The sequence below is a fragment of the Elgaria multicarinata genome, chromosome 1 (assembly GCF_023053635.1).
Source record: "Elgaria multicarinata webbii isolate HBS135686 ecotype San Diego chromosome 1, rElgMul1.1.pri, whole genome shotgun sequence".
Classification (NCBI taxonomy): Eukaryota; Metazoa; Chordata; class Lepidosauria; order Squamata; family Anguidae; genus Elgaria; species Elgaria multicarinata.
The window spans coordinates 196001891-196015730 of record NC_086171.1 but is presented as its reverse complement, the minus strand read 5'-3'; the positions used below and the strand labels follow the sequence as shown (position 1 = coordinate 196015730).

Sequence of the window (13840 nt, the reverse complement as noted above, 5' to 3'; positions counted from 1 at the left end):
AAGAAGGAGACTTCGGCCTTAGCTAGACTGGGCAAAATCCCGGGTGAGCCCTGTGATGATGCACAGGGGATCCCAGGATCAGGGAGGGATGATCCCTCTCTTGCCCCGGGATCTTGCCCTACACTTTAGGCCCGCTTTTTCCGCAGTCTCGGGATGATCCTGAGAACGCGGAATGTGTGGGCAGGCATTGCGGGTTGTCCTGGTTCCTCATGGTTCCTCGTGAGGAGCTGGGACCCGTGCGCGGGGCGCAGAGCTCGTCAGAAGCTCTGCACCCATCGGGGGTGGGGTGGGGGGAGGGGAAAAATTAAGTTTAAATTAAAAAACCCTACCTTTCTGCGCACGAGCATTCATGTGCTCTTCTTCTTTAAGAAAAATAAAAAATGGTGGCCACGATGTCCTCGCCTTCTGACGTCGTCATACGCCTTGTGTAAACAGAGGGGGAGATCTCACGATAAAAATATCACCGCTATTCTAGCTGCAGCCTTCGTCTCCAAAATGTGTAGAGCACAATAAATTTTCTTTCTTCAAAATATGTTTTTTTCTGCCTCCTTTGTCATTAGTTTACAGTGCCTTTCCCTCCAAATTCATGCCACAATAGGAACAAACAGCTTCCTCTTTCCTCACACAGGGAAGCAAGAGGAAGCAAGCAACAACCACGTGACCCATTCAGGGGGCGTTTTTATCGTGCTGCTTCTCCTGCACACAGCAGGAAGAAGAAGATTTTCCGGGTTTTATTTTTTGATGGAAAAAAGAGCAGAAGGAGTGGGAGACTCACGGGAGGAGGCATCAAAAGGACCTGCAAACATCCGTGAGTGGCCAGTAATGAGCGTGCTTTAAAATGCTCATCTGATGACGCTCTAGATCCTACTCCTCTTTGTCGCTACTTGCCCAATTTGCACAACAGCTCCCTGCCCCCCCCCCGGTATCTCCTGACTCTTTTCATTACTTGCATGCTCAGAAAGGGCAGAGGAATAGGCTGTGTTAGCAAGGAGGAGGAACAGCAGCGCTTCCTGTTGTAGCCCCCCTGTAGGGATGTGGGCCCTGGCCAATGGCCAACAGTTCCGACCACTGATGCTGGTCCAGGCCACTGTTCTAGATACTGGGCTCAGGAAAGAATTAATATTTTCAAAGATTGAGAAAAGGAAGAAATCAGAGGGGTTTTCTGTGGGGTGGTTGTGTTTAAGAGCGTGAAACTGTTGGTAACAATTGGAGAGCCAGCGTGGTGTAGTGGCTAAGGTGTCGGACTGGGAGTCAGGAGACCCTGGTTCTAGTCCCCACTTGGCCATGGAAAGCCACTGGGTGACTTTGGGCCAGTCACAGACTCTCAGCCCAACCTACCTCACAGGGTTGTTGTTGTGGGGATAAAAATGGAGAGGAGGAGGATTATGTACGTCGCCTTGGATTCCTTGGAGGGAAAAAAAGGTGGGATATAAATGTAATAAATAAATAATAATTTATCAGTTGGACGCATATTGGAGCCTATTTACATTGTTCCAAGCATATTTTGTGTTTATGTTTGGTTCTTTGTGGCCATCGGAATTACACCCTTTAACATGGACTGACTGTGGTGTTACTCTCACTGAATCTCCCAGATGTTCCTCAAGGATGAGGAAAACGTTTTCATTCTGAAATTCCCTGTGCAATCTCCATGTCCCCAACATTTTATTGCTAAAAATATCTTGGGCTTGGTGTCAACTGAAAAGTTAAACATTTTTGGAAAGTTTAAACAGCCCGCTGTGCTATTTTTGGATTATTCGAGTGCATTTAGATGGATATTTTCCATGTACCGTTCTCCACCACTACACACACATATTTCTTTTTGTACTCATGTAACCTCTTTGACTTATTGTTTAAATCATTGCACACTTCACAGTCTCACACACACACTCCTTCTAGCTTGGACGGAAGGGACCAAGAGGCAGAGTTTAGCTGCGAAGCTCCGTGGTGCTAAAGGATTTATGCTTATAGCTTTTGTGTTTACATGACACTGTTTGCATTTTCAGCCTGCAGGTGAAACACCGTACAAATAATATTTAGCTAGCTATGCAGCACACTACCGCAGCAGTATTTGCACTAGAAGTTTCTATCCTTTTGAAAGCATCTTATGTGCAAGGCAGTAAACCTGTGTGCACCAGTTGCTGGTTAACATGGGTGGGAGGGTGCTCTTGCACCATGTCCTGCTTGTGGGTCCCTGGAAGACAGCTGGTTGGCCGCTGTGCTGGCTGGGGCATCCTGGGAGTTGTAGGACCTTTTTCCTGTCTGAATATGCATAGGATTGCTCCCTAAGGGACTGAACTATGGACTAGGAAACCCCCAATTTAAATTTCACCTTTGGTATAATCTAGATTGGGATGGCAACACATGGCCCATAGGCTGCATGCAGCCTCCACGGCCCTCTGGTGTGGCTCCCACCAACCCCGTTGCCCCCAGTTTAAAAACAGCAACAATAAAAATGGCCCCTGTAGTAGCTATGGAGCACCCAAAGGGTTAAATTTAGCTTGAAAACAAGCTAAATTTAACCATTGTAGTGATATGGAGTGGTTTGCTGATGAATTTTGGGCCTCAGCTAGACCTACCAGGTCTAGCGCGACAGAGGGGTGAGGATCTCGCGACATTTTTATCGCAAGATCTCTTCCTCTGTTTACACGTGGCATGTGATGACCTCGGAGGGAGAGGACGTCACGCCCGCCATTTTGTTTGTTTTTTGTTAAAGGAGCAGAAGGTAATTTTTTAAATTGTAAATTATTTGTCCCTCTACCCCCACCCCACCTCTGATGGGCACAGATCTCCTGAGAAGTTCTACGCCCCGCGTGAGGAGCCAGGACAAACCGCTACGCCCATCCACACGTTCTGTGGTCTCAGGATCAGTCCAAGACCATGGAAAAAGTGGTCTCAAAGGGTAGGTCGAGATCCCGGGGAAAAGGAGGGATCATCCCTCCCTGATCCCGTGATCCCCTGTGGATGCACAGGGCCGATCCCGGGCATCACCCCGGGGTATCACCCCATCTAGCTATGGCCCAGGTGGCAAAGCAGTGATAGCGTCCCATGGACTGTGTGTATCCTGCAGTACAACCACAGAGTGCGGTGCTGTGAGGGGAGGAATGGTCCTTGGACCTCCTGCAGTTGTCACCCTTGATCTAGATTGTGGCATTCTGTGGCCCAGATATGGCACTACTTCTCAGCCTTCCACCTGCAATATAGGGGTAATGATACAAACCTCAACAAGGCTGTTGTTAGGATTACTGGATTATGGTTAGGAGACTGGAAGTATACTGCAGGCTTGTGCATTTCCTATTCAAATAACAAGGCATCCCCTCTGTCTTAACCAGCCTTACCCAGCCTGGTGCCCACCAGATAGTTTCGACTACAACTCCAAGGCAAACCTAATTAATGTTAACTATGGTTAGCACCAATTCAGAAGAAATGCTATACTATGGGCCTGTTCAAACAACACACTAAGCCATGGTTAGCCCACTAACCCTTTTGCAGCAAATGACTAGTGAGCGTGTTTAAACCATGATTAAGTTGTCACCATGGTTAGGAATGGTTCACATAACACACTGAGTCATGGTTCACATGACATGCTAAGCCGTAATGCTTAGCTCAAAATGCTTAACCACTGTGTCTTAGCGTGTCATCTGAACAGGGTCCATGTTTAAACAAAGAGGGGAATTCATGCAGGAAAGGGGAGGATAAGGCAACATGTAAGACCATAACGCACTCCCAATTTCCTGACTGTGGCCAGGAGACTGGGAAAGTTATGTGGTGATGTACTGTATGTGAAGTGTTTTGAACACCCTCTGAGTTTACTCAAAAGTAAGTCGCACTGCGATCAATTTAGCTTACACCCCAGTAAGTGTTTGGGATTGCAACCTAAATTCTTAGTAGCAGCAGTAGTAAAAGACATTATTTGTTTCTCAGCCAGTTTAAAATTGATGCAAAATCACCGTGTGAAACTCTTTTGTGTGAGGAAGGAACTATTTTTGTCCATTTGGAACATAAATAGTGGGCTAGGTCATTGTGACTATTGCCCGGTGCTAAATTTCTAAAATGGGAACTGTCATTACTCCAACGGTTGTGAAATCAGGCCGTCAGCCCTGAAATACCTTTTCCCTAATGTGCAAGCATCTGTTATGTTTCCGTAGTAGAGCAGGGCTATAACTAGTGCTTCATACGGCCAGTGCAGCTCCTAACTCTTCCCCCCTCCATTGAGAAGGTACCGCTGGAGTGTCCCTTTTGGAGTGTGGTTGATAAAAGCTAGGTAAAGTCACACGTCTTCAGCTTTAATTTTCCCTCTTCCACTGACAGTATTCTCTGGCTGAATATGCTTTACTGTGTTAGGCTTGGAGGAGCTTAAAAACTCTTAGAATGTCACTCTGGCTGGCTAGTTGCCCTCACTAAGTCCCTAAGCAAGTTGATACCTGGCTTCTTGCCTGTCTCTTTGAAAGCCTGTCTAAATATTTCAAGCTGAAAAGAAAATACAACATAATGTAATGTTATTTTAATAACTAGCTCTATATTATATCACCTTTGATACCTATTTCGCATCTGTTTCAGGTTGTGTCTGGGGCAGTTATCCCTCACTGTGTTACTGCAGTAGTGACAGAAAGGTTCTTCCCTGTACAAGTTGTACAGCTACTTGGTAAATGTATGATTGTGCAGTAAGTGTTGGGGGAGACGGCCATTTTCAATTTGAATAATCCTTTGCAATGTGGCTTTTTAATTGGAAGCATCTGGTTGCATTTTCTTGTTCTTGGGAACAGATGCAGAGTTACAGATGTGCATAACTGCTTACAAATCAACACAGGGAAACAACGTTTTGGTGGTGGCAAGATTTGAGTCTCTCTCACACAAAGGAATAAACGGTGGGCATGCCATTTCTAAGAGCACAGAAGTGAGCAATATGTGTGTGTGTTTTTTTAAATGATTTACATAACCTTGAGAAAGCAGACAGAGTTTGCTTGCTTGCCCGGGTAAAGTTGTAAAGGAAAAGCAGTTCAATAGTAGAGCATATACTTTAAGAACGTGAGAAGTGACATGCTGGATCAGACTAAGGGACCATTCAGTCCAGCACTCTGTTCACACAGTGGCCAACCAGCTGTCGACCAGGAACCCACAAACAGGACACAGGTGCAACAGCACCCTCCCACCCATGTTCCCCAGCAACTGGTGCACCCAGGCTTACTGCCTCAAATACTGGAGATAGCACACAACCATCAGGGCTAGTAGCCATTGATAGCCTTTGCCTCCAGGAATTTATGTTAAAGATACAGGAGCCCAGTCCTCCTTTCCATATCTTAACCCTATCTATGGACCTATTTCCAGATCTTCTGAGATATTGCCGTGTTTTTCAAAATTCATGCTTTCTTGGGAGACAATAACGAGGCTTGCTAAGTAATCTACAAAGCTTTATTCAAGTAATAAACATCTCTTCTTACTTGAAGAGAGTCTAATCTCTAGGATCTTTCTCTTAGGCAAAACTATGCAAACTAAGCGAGATAATTGTCTTTTCAAGAAGACCGGAAAGCTCTTTTTTAAGACATGTTAACTTCAGAGAGACTAGTTCTGAGGCAGCTTCTGATGGGATGTGAGCCGGACCAACTTTCTCTTGCCTTCCTTTAGCTCCGCCTGTTTTAGTCTGCGGCGTACTCTAGGATTGGCTAACCTCTCTGTGCTCTCCCCCTCGGAAGAGTATTGGCTTCCCACTGACTGTGTATTGTTTGCCCTTGATGAGTTAAGCTCTAGAGAGGGTTTACTTCCAGCTGGTGAAGAGCTCGTGAGAGCTTTCTCCCCCACTGGTACAGGCTGGCCCGTTTCTGGTGCCGACTCCTCTACTTCAGAGTCTGATTTTGATTGATCACCTGAAACATCTTCTTCCAACTCAGGGGGAGCAGGGCTAGACATGACAGATATTAGCTGGAGCCCAGCAGAAGCACCATTCAAAGCAAGCACCATTCTGACAGTGAGCAGTTGGCTCAGGCCCTTCCCTAGAACATAGAGAGTGTGCTTGTGCAGTCAAAACTAGGACTTGTAGTTTGAGGGGCAGATTGTGCTTTCCTACATGACATGCTTTCTCAAGAACTAGCAGTTCCAGAGTTTCTTGTCCATTGGCAGGAGGGAGTGACAGCTGGTGGGAAGGGAAAAAGCAGTATAACCGTCAAGTTTCAAAGGTGTTGCTGTGTTATTCATTTCCAGCAAAAATAACAATGAAGAGTCTTGCGGCACTTTAAATATATCTAACAAATATATCTAGCATAAACGTTTGTGGATTAGAGTCCACTTCATCAGATGCATTAGGTGTAATCCTTAGCTGGCAGGTATGAGGCTGATGGATTTCTACTCCATTCGTCTAAATCTGGTGCCCATCCATCATGACAATTTCCAGCGGGGCAGGGCTGTGTTAGTTCCCAAGGCTACGGGAGTCAATGCTGCTGGGAGGATTTTATTAGGGTAACCATACAGAAAGGAGGACAGGGCTCCTGCATCTTTAACAGTTGTATTGAAAAGGAAATTTCAGTAGATGTCCTTTGTATGCATGCAGCACCTGCTGAAATTCCCTCCTTGTCACAACGGTTAAAGCTACAGGGACCCTTGTCACTCTAGTATAGCTCCTGCAGCTTTAACTGTTGTGATGAAGAGGGAATTTCACCAGGTGCTGCATGCATCCTGTATACAGCAAGGGTTGGACTCAATAGCCTTATAGGCCCCTTTTAACTCTACTATTCTATGATTCCATGCATACAAATAACATCTGCTGAAATTTCCTTTTCTATACAAACTGTTAAAGATATAGGAGCCCTGTCCTCCTTTTCAAATGGTCACCCTAATTTAAGGACCCCAAATATATGTGAGTTTCTCTGGTTTCACGCATGCAAGCGCATGTGCACAAACACATACACAGAAGCACAGATGTGTTACACTACCATGGTTAGGGCATGGTAGAAAATGCCCAGTATGACTTTTTACTTTGCTGCAATGTTGGCTGTTTGTGCATTTGTCAGTGGTGGCTACAGTTTGGAGTAAGAGAATGAGCGTAGTTAGGTGCAGGAATACAGAACAGGGGGTGGGGTCCATGTGAGTGTTTAGTAATGGCTGCCATAGCGACATTAAAGTCTCATTCTGGAATGAAAGTAAGGACAGTTATTATGTATAATGAATAAATTCAATGAACTGTAGCAGCACAGATGCGGAGCTGCAGGCTTTCAAAGCTACAATGTTGCGCAGAGTTGCCAGAAAACAAACAAACAAAAGGTTTGAGTGGTTTTCGGTCACTTGATATTTGCTGCCTGTTACGGCCATCTGACAATGGCACTGCGAATTTTCCTGGCTGGAGAGCCCACACTTTCTCCTGCCATGTAACTCATCAACGTTGCTTCGCAGCAGCAGCGTTGCAGGTTTTGGGGAGAATCAATTGGTAAAGCAGTGCCGTATAGTACCCCCTAAATCACTAGTGAGGAAGATACTATTTAATCATCATTTTTAGTAGAAGTACATTGTTGTTTAGTATAACCTTAACACATATTCCAAGTTGTAGGTTCCTTTAGAAGGTAGGTACAGACTAAGCAATTATTCTGCATTGTTTTCAGGTTAATAGTCATTCAAAAATGGGATGCTAATGTGGTCATTTTAGTACTAAAGCATAATGAACTTGTGAAGTCATTCAGGAGATGAATCAGCTCCCTGTTCAATTAACCGTGATATTTTTCTCATGATATGCCAGAATTACCACCACCAAACAGGCATTTAAACTGTACTAATAAGACATTTTATTCTTCTGGTTAGTTTGCTTCATCAATAGACAACAACATTAACAAAACACGCACATGGATTTTTGAATGATAACTAGTTCAGTTTTTAGATGAATATAAAGTTCTTTAAAAAAATAAATAGAATTTAGGCAGTTCCAAAGACAGCAGGTACAGAATCAAAATATTCCTAAATGAGGTCTCTTTTACGGCCTGCTACTTCCATGCTAGCTATTTCCCAGTGGCGGATACATGCAGCTGAAAGTTTTGTCAGGAGTCAGGACTGCATGAATATATTCTGTTCACGTTTGGTTTTGCTTTCTAGATCTGTCCCCTGTCCCTTGCATTTATATCCAGACTTTTTCTCCTTGTTGAGATCTACTTCGTCTCCCCAAATTCTCTATTTATTGACCTTCTCTAACTTAGCACTAAGAGAGGGAGAGAGAGAAAGAACATGCATGCCTGTTCTAGAGTGACCAGATTTAAAAGAGGGCAGGGCACCTTCAGCTTTAACTGTTGTGATGAAGAGGAAATTTCCCCAGATTCCCCATATATACAAATGACACCTGCTGAAATTCCCTTTTCTATGCAACTGTTAAAGATACAGGAGCCCTCTCCTCCTTGTCATATGGTCACCCTACCTGTACACCACCTGCAATGTAGAGCAGGACTGATTAAGCTGTCTCTCATCTGCATAAATGGCTGTTAACATATTCATAGGATTTAATTAGAACTTGTATAGTTTATTTATTTATTTCATTTCATTTTTATACCGCCCAATAGCCGAAGCTCTCTGGGTGGTTCACAAAATTAATATTCATGATGATATCTTTGACCTAGGCTCTTTCCCCAAAAAATATTTCAAAATTTGATTTAAATAATAAAAAACCCCGAATTTAAATAAATAAAAATTCGGTGATGAAATAATCATACTGGATTGCATAGTAAAGAGACCAGTAATTCTCCTTTTTGTGATGCACAGAGAGAATAATTTTCAGGATTAATTTGACAGATTCAACACACCTTTTTTCAATCTGCCTACTGGTTTGGATCACACCCCTAACAATAACAGATCTTTTAGGACACGAATGCAAACAAAATACCAAACAGATTACTGTCCTGTGAATATATTTGATCGCAGCCTGAGCCTTTCAACTTGACAGGGCTCCCAGCCTGAGTGAGCTGGCTCCTCCCTTTGTACATATTACATACTGGATATCCTTTTATTCAGTAGATATGCAGACTTAAACTGTGTTTAAATTTGAGGTGTTTGGATAGGGATGGATTCTTTGGTGTTAAAAAGTTGGGGAGGGGGAGGAGAAAGAGAGAGGCAAGTGCCAGGTAAAAAACCCTGAAAGACACAAGCCTCAAACTGGTCCTGAAGGGTACATTTATTCTTGCGAAATAAAAGCCACGAGAAGCCCAACATGTTTTGATTTAAAATCTTCCTTGGGGGCAATAGAGCCTGCGAAGTTATTTTCCTTCAAAGAGAATTCTCTTGGGATCCTTCTGCAAGAATTAACTTGGTCTCTTTCCATAAGAAGAAGTTTTCCATCTCAGTACCAGCTTGAGGCTTCCTACTTTTTTCATGTCTGCTGGATGCAAGCAGTGGCTCTGATCCACAGACATCCCTGAACAAAAATAATAAAAAATAATATATACTGTGCATTGCTAGGAACACATGCAATACTATCCATGTCTGTTGAGGCTAGATTGAGATGAGCAATTCCTTCTCAAAAGATAGCTTCGTAGGGCCTTTTCCTACACGTTGTAGTGAAAATGGAGATTGCTGCATTGAATTGGATGCACATCTGCATGGGGTTTCCATCTCCATCTGTGAAACATTGCATGCACTGTCCCTGATCCAACTTCAAGAACTGCATGTACTGATCCAACCAGACTACCCATGCACATAAAGATTTGGGTCATTGTATATTTTCTGGAAGTGCTCACTGTCCGCCCGGGCAGGGGGCAGGGCCAGCCACCAGAAACCCTGCACTTTCACTGCTGCGTCGGGATTAGCTGCTGCCACCCTGGCTTAGCAAAAGCTTGGGGTTTTGCTTATTGTGGCAGCCCCCCCAGTATAGGCAGTCTCCCAGTTTGCTGCCCTCAGGTGTAGTGGAGGGTGCTGTCTAATCAGCAGTATTGGAGTAAGATTCAACTGGTGGGCTACTCTACTTGAAGTGGGGAAGCGCCATCTCGACCTCCACCTCAGACAACAATCTGCTCCGGGTTTCAGTCAGAACGCTGAAGAACTGTAAAGTTCCTGACTGGAACCCGGAGCGGATTCACCGCCCCAGTGACATGGAGTCACCAGCCTCCACTGGTAGGGTGGCCAACACCAGTTTTAAAATCTCTCCACTGGCTGCCATTTAGTTTCCGGGCAAAGTATAAAGTGTTGGTTATCACCTTTAAAGCCCTACATGGTTTGGGTCCAGGCTACCTGCGGGATCACCTTCTCTTGTACGATCCGCCCCACACACTCAGGTCCTCTGGGAAGAATTTCCTTCAGGCAGCCAAAATTAGTCTGACAGGTATTACCCAGAGGACCTTCTCTTCTGCCGCTCCCAGACTGTGGAATGGCCTGCCAGAGGAGACTCGTCAACTTAACAGTCTTTTAGTATTTAAGAAAGCTTTAAAGACTTATCTCTTCCGGCAGGCCTATCTAGTGGAATTTTAGGGTGCTTTTAGGATTTTTTAAAGGAAATTTTAACAATGTATACTATGTTTTTAATCAGTATTTTATGTATTTTATATTTACTGTTGTTCACTGCCTCAATCAAAATGGAGAGGAAGGTAAGAAATTAAATTGTTGTTATTATTATTGTGATGATGATGATGATGATGATGATGATGTGTCCTACTTTATAGAGGACAGTTCTCTATTTGAAGGGCTGTCCCATCCAAGTCTGGCTTAAAGGGCTGTCCAGCCCAACAGCTTAAAGACCATCAACCAAGAAGGGAGAGCAGGAGCTTTGAAGTTGCCCATTGACGGTCAACAGACTCGCCAGGGACACAGGTCACCTGGTCAGGTTTCCCCACTATAGTGAGATGCATTGTATTTCTATTCAAAGTGCAGTTCTTATTTCTAGATTTGCATGTATACATATGAATCAGCATATTGAAATTGGTGCCCTTTCATCCTCTTTTTTAGTGTTGCATTTCTCATTTTTAGCAATACTTAAATGGCCACCCTAAGTTATGGACTCTGATAGGAACATAGGAAGCTGCCTTAAACTGAGCCAGACCATTGGTCTATCTAGCCCAGCATTGTCCACACTGACTGGCAGCAGCTCTCCAAGGTTCCAGGCAGGATTCTTTCCTCGCCCTACCTGGAGAGCCCAGGGACCGAACATGGGAGCGTGTTCATACAAAGCATGTGTTCTATCGCACTAAGCTATGGCCCCTCACTTCCGTAGGGCTAGCTTCATAGCCAGTACTAGTGGCTGGGCAGGTTGTGCTGCTGCGGCTATGCCCAGGGTTATACACATATGGCCTTGCCTGCCAGCTAAAGCCGGGATGGGAGGCCCTTGTCCAGGTGCCCCTGCTATCCTGCCAGAGGTTAGACAGGTGTTGCCTTAGGAGAGGACAACATATATTATGATAGGGTGACTATATGGAAAGGAGGCCAGGGCTCCTGTATCTTTAACAGTTGTATTGAAAAGGGAATTTCAACAGATGTTATTTGTATGCATTAAGCACTTGGTGAAATTCCCTCCTCATCACAGCAGTTAAAGCTTCATTACAACAGTCACAGTGACCAGATACCAAAGAGAGCAGGGCTCCTGCAGCTTTAACTGTTGTGATGAAGAGGGAATTTCACCAGGCGCTACGTGCATACAAATGACACCTGCTGAAATTCCCTTTTTCTATGCAACTGTTAAAGATACAGGAGCCTTGTCCTCCTTTCCATATGGTCACCCTATATTATGGTGGCACTTCAACTTTGAAATGCTCTCCCCAGGGCTGCTTACCAGGCATTTAGTCAAGTGAATTGTAGGTGCTAGGTCAAAAAGCAGAATAAATAAATAAATACACACTGATTTTTAATTTTCATTTTGGCCCCTAAGATGGCAGTTCAGTGTGCTGTGAATAATGAATTGCCATAGGTCCGGTACCATTTCATTTCTTCACTTTCTTTTCAGCCATCTCTTGTGTTTACATTTATTTATTTATTTATTTATTACATTTTTATACCGCCCAATAGCTGAAGCTCTCTGGGTGGTTCACAAAAATTAAAACCATAATAAAACAACCAACAGGTTAAAAGCACAAATACAATACATTCTCTCCTTAACTGGTGTCAGCCATGAGTTGTGCTAATAAATAAGAAGAAAAGTGCACTACTTCTGTGAATTTGTTATCTGTTACTGCAGCATACTCCTGCCAGGTTTTTTTTAAAGTACTGTTAAGTGCCACAGTCAGTACTTACTGCCACATATAATATCTTTATCCCATTTCCTCCTGAAGCCGATAAAGACCCTCTGAAATTTCATCTCTATTAATTCAATAGGACTAAGTTAAGTTGCTCTTATTTGCCTGGTGGTTTAGATAAAGCATCTTCTAGTAATCAAGGCACTTCAGAATCCACTAACTTAGCCCTAGATTGGTGCTTAAAATCTCCTTGCTTTGTTTAAGGGAAACCCTGCACATTTCAAACATTTTTAATAGGTTGGGCACAATCCTATGGATGATTAGACAGAAAAAAGCATGGCTGGCTGGGGAACGCTGGGAATTGTAGGACTTTTTTTTTGTCTAAACATGCATAGGATTGCACCATTAATTTATTAACCTGTGAGCCAGTGTGTTATAGTGGCTAAAGTGTTGGACTGGGAGTCGGGAAATCCGGGTTCTAGTCCCCACTTGGCCATGGAAACCCACTGGGTGACTTTTGGGCCAGTCACAGACTCTCAGCCCAACCTACCTCACAGGGTTGTTGTTGTGAGGATAAAAATGGAGAAGAGAAAGTTTAGGTATGCCTCCTTGGGTTCTTTGGAGGAAAAAAGGCAGGATGTAAATGTAATAATAAATTACATTTGCATATTGCAAAATCTCAGTGAAAGGCGCATCTTGCTGTTAGTCACACTGATAAATTGAGGAGCAAATGTTAATCGTTATTTACAGCTGACCATATTTTTACAAGCCACCGCTCTCATGTTTTTAACAGCAGCTTAGTCTGCTGACATTAATAGGTGATAATACTTTTCTCTGAATCGCTGTGATGCTTTACCTTGTGGTTTTCGCGGATGAAGTTGACCTTAAAGGCACAGGAGCTGGTTAAGTTATTTTTTCTGGTCAGTTTGGCAACCCTCTCTATGGTTAAGTTATTAGTTGATTATTCACTCTAGAATAGGGTGACCTATATGGAAAGGAGGAACAGCGATCCTGTATCTTTAACAGCTTTATTGGAAAAGGAATTTCAGCAGTTGTCATTTGTATGTAGACAACACCTGGTGAAATTCCCTCTTCATCACAACAGTTAAAGGTGCAGGAACCCTGCCCGCTTGATGAGATACAGAAGAGGGCAGGGCTTCTGCATCTTTAACTGTTGTGATGAAGAGGGAATTCCACCAGGTGAGTATGCATACAAATGTCACCTGCTGAAATTTCCTTTTCTATACAACTGTTAAAGATACAGGTGCCCAGTCCTCCTTTCCATATGGTCACCCTATTTTAGAGGGAGAAAGCCTAAGTGAGTGGGGGGCAGGGAGAGAAACAGTCCAATGGGAGTCCAATTTGGAGAAACAGTCCAAATTGGAGACGGGAGCAGGAATGGAATATCACTGGGAAAGTGCAGGGCTGACTGGCTGGCCGAAACGCTGAATAGGAGCACTCCACCCTGCAACATTTTGTTGCAGGTCCTGCTTGTCAATAAATACATGCATTTATGGCCACATTTCCACACACATTCCACTATTGGGTGGGTGTCTTGCTAGTTTTTTATAAAACTGCTTATTTTGCTGCATAATTGTATGGCAAGGAAGGGGAAGCCAAGAGTACACACAAACCAGTCCTGAGGCTTAGGTTGAGAAGGAAGACCTGATTATCATCTTCTGCGTGATTTCTTTTCCATCCCTATGGCTTGTTTTTAAAGA

The 13840-nt window shown here is 43.8% G+C and overlaps 1 protein-coding gene across 5 annotated transcripts in view; it reads left to right on the top strand.

Annotated features, from left to right (window-relative positions):
* The window catches only part of RIPOR3 (RIPOR family member 3), a 115728-nt gene that overhangs the window by 15506 nt on the left and 86382 nt on the right, over positions 1–13840 (top strand). Inside the window, exon 2 of one of the 5 annotated variants that reach the window (XM_063146251.1) lies at positions 4558–4642. The exons of the other annotated variants lie outside the window; for them this stretch is intronic. The gene's annotated coding sequence lies outside the window, so the exon portion shown is untranslated. The remainder of the gene's footprint in view (positions 1–4557; positions 4643–13840) is intronic. 5 annotated transcript variants of the gene reach the window in all.